Consider the following 5,299-nt stretch of genomic DNA (forward strand, 5'->3'; position numbering starts at 1 on the left):
GCCTAAACCTAATCACTCTGAGGAACGGTGAAACCTTCATAAATACATTCTCTCCTGGCTCAAACTGCAACAATCTACTATGCGTGTTAGCGTAACTATCCTGTTGATCCTGAGCAGTCTTAATCCTTCGCCGGATCAACTCTACCGCATCGGACATCTGCTGGACTAACTCCGGACCCTCAACCTGACGCTCGCCAACCTCGTCCCAAAACAAAGGTGTACGACAACGTCGTCCATACAAATCCTTGAACGGTGTCATGCCAATGTTGCGATGGTAACTGTTATTATACGCAAACTCAACCAACGCCAAATGGTCATGTCAAGCCGGACCAAAATCCATCACTGTAGCTCTAAGCATATCCTCAAGGGTACGAATCGTCCTCTCAGACTGTCCGTCAGTCTCTGGATGATAAGTTGTACTCAAACTCAAAATACTGCTCAAAACACGCTGGAAACTATCCCAAAACTTGGAAGTAAACATCGGATCTCTATCGCTAACAATGCTCAATGGAACCCCATGCAGTCGGACAATCTCTTGCACGTGCAGACGTGCTCTAACATATTACACGGCGCACGCGCGGCAGGTCTTCTCGCACGCGCGCCGGCCTCCAAATTCAAAGGTCGCGACTTGGCTCGCCCGTGCGCCAGCCAATGCTGCAGAAAAAAATTACATTTCCCTGTTGCTGTCAAAAACTCCATCATGCACATATTTGGTTCAAGATCAATTCCTACCAAAGTCTAGACATGATGAAATCAAGCATAACAACTACCATGCATTCCAACATGCTTTCAATGCTAGTAATAAACCAATCCAAAGCTTTAATACATCAACATAATATCATAAACATGCAAGATCATTGTCATATATCAAAATCAAGATACATCCTGATGGAATCAAGTAGTTACATCATTTCTCAAGTTCTAAATACAACAACAAGACCTTAACTAGATCATCTACAAGTCTTGTACAAGTATCTTTAAACATGATCATGATTAAGACTCATTAAACTTCATGATAGCACACATAACTCCTAACTCGGATCCTCACTCTATATCGATTTCATCCCTTGTTCTTTAAGTCCGCCTTTGCCCGGTTCCACTTCCTCCTATTGCAATGACACATACAACAAAACAATAGCCGGATAACTCCGGTGAGAAATAGATTTCCCAGTAAAAGCAACTAAACATGCATAATCAATATCACAATCATGATATAGAAGTAAATACAATGCATGCTTTCAAAACAAGGTTCTTTTCATCATTCATCAATTGGGATCCCGAGAAGAAGATATCATAGCTAATCCACCGACACACCCTATCGAGGTGGGGCTACTATCTTGCTCCTCTAGACTTTGAAGCCATTATATATGTAGCTCAGACGCTAGGCTCAAACAACCACCCAGGCCATACATATACAATCCCTCAAATCGTCTATTCGAACGTGTCCGTTCATTTCAAACTCAAAGGAATAAGTCATCAAGATGAATGCAACATGTAACATAATCAGGACATTCATTATATCAAGAACTTATTCAAGTAATCAAAAGAAAGCACATAAGAGCACTTAAACAAACAAGTATGTGAATTGAGGGAACTCGATACAAACCATCTCGAGTTGTAATCCCAATCAAATTGTAGTCCACTTTTACCTTTCAAATGTGATGTCTAGAAGGTCTTCAAACTTGTCAAAATCTGTACAAGATCACACACCAAGCATAACTCAAAATCTGCTCAAGATCAACCCCAAACTTCAACAAGAATTCCAAAGAAAACTCTACCAACCTTGTTCAATCTTCTATCGGTTTCGAAGTCGACGTTCTTGAGTTGAGTTGCCCTGTTTATGCACTGAGACAATAGCATAACAAACAAGGAACCATTATCTAATAGTTCAGCAACTTCCAAAGCCAAAAACAATATCAAATCACTTCAATTCAAGAATTCGACGGCATTTCGGTATAACTCGGCGATTCCCGCAAATCTCTAAATCATTTCAAACATTCATATCACTTATTCAACCTCTAAACCAACATATCAGCAGGTGTATAGATTGAATCACAGCTAAGAAATCATAAGAACAAGATATACAACTCAAGCTTCAATCAAACTTCAAGATTAACAAAGCTAGAAGCTCAACAACACCAAATCAAAACCAACATCTGATATCTGCCATTTTCGAAATCCCAAACCTTGATGAACAAAGAAGATACTTACATCAAATCGAAGGTCTTGGCGAGAGGATTCCAAAACATCTTTCGGAATCGAAATCGGATAATCGTAGCCCAAGATATGAAGATTTGAAGACAAAGAAATGAATTGGAAATTCTCTTGACATTTGCTCTCGGTTTTCCTTCTTTCCTTGGCTGAAGAATCTGATGAAATTGCTTCCAATGACACGTGCACATGCTGAGTAACAACTTCAATTCTGATAAGTTAAATACAATTTGCACTTTAGCCCCTCAAGAGTTCAAAAATTGCAATTCAGTCCTCAATTACTCAATTCATTCAAATTCAATCCTAATCAATTTAAGAATATTAGAATTTAAATCAAAACTCCAAATATTACCAAATTAATTATTCTCGGATTAAAATTAAATAATTCCGGGCGTTACAATTCTCCCCCACTAAGACTCGATTTCGTCCTCAAAATCTTAGTAATATCAACAAATCATATCACAGATATCAGATAACAGAAAACTAAAGGAGACTCACATCAAGAAAATAACTCTGGAAATCGTTGTCTCATATTTGATTCAGTCTCCCAAGTCGCTTCTGTAATACCATGACGACTCCACTGAACCTTCACAAGCGGAATAGTCTTCGTACGAAGTTGCTTCTCTTTACGATCAAGAATCTGAATCGGCTTTTCAAAATAACTCAAAGTCTCGCCAAGTTCAGCTTCATCAGATTGAAGTACATGAGATTCATCAGAAAGATACTTTCGAAGCATTGATACATGAAAGACATCATGTATTCCAGATAACGCCGGAGGAAGAGCTAATCGATAGGCAAGATTGCCTATTTTCTCCAGAATTTCATACGGACCAATGTAGCGTGGAGACAACTTCCCTCGCTTGCCAAATCTGACTGTACCTCTGAAAGGAGAAATCTTCAGGAATACTCGATCCCCCTGATCAAAAGACAAAGGTCGACGTCGAATGTTAGCATATTTCGCTTGTCTATCTTGAGCTATCTTCATTCTTGTCTGAATAAGCTTCACTTGATCAGTCAGATCACGTATCATTTCAGGGCCAGTGTCAGGTACTTCTGAAATATCCTCCCAGTACAAAGGAGATCGACATTTTCTTCCGTATAAAGCTTCAAAAGGAGCCATTCCAATACTCGATTGATAGCTGTTGTTGTACGAGAATTCACAAAGAGGTAATGAATCTTGCCAACTCGTGCCAAAATCAAGCACTACAGCTCTCAACATGTCCTCCAATGTCTGAATGGTATGCTCAGACTGCCCGTCTGTTTGTGGATGATAAGCTGTGCTCAAACGAAGCTGAGTACCCAAAGCACTCTGTAAGCTATGCCAGAAGTGAGATGTAAATCGAGGATCACGATCTGATACAATAGACTTCGGCACACCATGTAATCTGACAACTTCACGGACATAAATTTCTGCCATCTGATCATGTCCGTACGTCATACGATAAGGTATAAAACACGCAGACTTCGTCAATCTATCGATAATCACCCAGATAGCATCATAACCTCTAGAAGATCGAGGTAATCTCGTCACGAAATCCATGGAAATATGATCCCATTTCCATTCTGGCACGGATAAACTCTTAAGTAAACCAGGCGGTTTCTTCCTTTCAGCCTTCACCTGTTGGCAGTTCAAACATCGAGACACAAACTCAGTGATATCAGACTTCATTGGCTTCCACCAGTATCGAGTCTTCAGATCATTATACATCTTCCTACCTCCAGGATGAATACTATAACGACTACAATGCGCCTCTGTCAGTAGTTGTTGTCGCACATCAGAAATATCAGGCACTACAAGGCGATTGTGAACATAAAGAAGATCATCTCGAACCCGATATTCAGATACATGCCCTGATCTGACTTTCTCAATCGAATTCTGTATATTCTGATCAAGTTTCTGAGCATCTCGAATTCTTACCAATAAAGCTGGTTCAGCTTGCATTTGATAGAGTCGAAGAGGTTGATAATTCGTATCAAATACTAACCCAGACAGACAACAGTCTTCAATCAAATTCGATACACCAATCGTCGATAAGGACAAAGAACATACCTTTCGACTGAGTGCATCTGCTGCCGCATTCGATTTCCCTGGATAGTACTTAATCTCACAATCAAAGTCTTTAAGCAAATCAAGCCACCTCCGCTGTCTCATATTCAATTCTGACTGTGAAAATAGATACTTCAGACTCTTGTGATCAGAATAAATCTCAAACTGCTCCCCGTACAGATAATGTCGCCAAATCTTCAAAGCAAATACAATGGCGGCCAATTCAAGATCATGAATCGGATATCTGGTTTCGTGAGGCTTCAACTGTCTTGAGGCATAAGCAATCACATGTCCTCGCTGCATCAAAACACACCCTAATCCTCGATGAGATGCATCACAGTAAAAAGTGAAACCACCAGTACCTGAAGGAATCGTCAAGACTGGTGCACTGGTCAATCGTGTCTTCAACTCAAGAAAACTAGATTCACAAGCTTCAGACCAGATAAAAGGAGCATTTTTCTGAGTTAACTGAGTAATTGGCTTCGCAATACTGGAAAAATCTTTGATAAATCGACGATAATACCCAGCCAATCCCATAAAACTCTGGATCTCAGGAACAGATGCCGGTCTAACCCAATTGATCACTGCTTCGACTTTACTTGGATCCACAGAAATACCATTTCCAGATATAATATGTCCAAGAAAGACAACCTGTTTCAGCCAAAACTCACATTTCGAAAGTTTAGCATACAATTTCTCGGCTCGTAAGGTTTTCAAAACTGTTCTCAGATGTTCAGCATGATCAATCAGATTCTTGGAATAGATCAGAATATCATCAATAAAGATAATCACAAAATCATCGAGATACTTCTGAAACACACGGTTCATCAAAGCCATGAATACAGCTGGAGCATTCGTCAAACCAAACGGCATAACTATAAACTCATAATGGCCATACCTGGTTCTGAACGCAGTCTTAGGAATATCAGAATCCCTAACTCTCAGCTGATGGTATCCAGATCTCAGATCGATCTTGGAATACACAGAAGAACCCTGCAACTGATCAAACAAATCATCAATACGAGGCAAAGGGTATTTGTT

General features: G+C 39.9%; 1 long non-coding RNA gene across 1 annotated transcript; it reads right to left on the bottom strand.

The window, feature by feature from the left end:
* Positions 1-1,067: 1,067 nt before the first annotated feature.
* Positions 1,068-2,368, bottom strand: LOC140874411 (uncharacterized). Its single transcript, XR_012148134.1, has 4 exons — positions 2,212-2,368; positions 1,783-1,845; positions 1,650-1,692; positions 1,068-1,106 (listed from the first exon to the last, which is right to left on the bottom strand). It is a non-coding gene; the product is annotated as an uncharacterized lncRNA (long non-coding RNA).
* Between the last annotated feature and the right edge of the window lie 2,931 nt (positions 2,369-5,299).

Source organism: Henckelia pumila, chromosome 1 (assembly GCF_033568475.1).
Source record: "Henckelia pumila isolate YLH828 chromosome 1, ASM3356847v2, whole genome shotgun sequence".
NCBI classification, from domain to species: Eukaryota; Viridiplantae; Streptophyta; class Magnoliopsida; order Lamiales; family Gesneriaceae; genus Henckelia; species Henckelia pumila.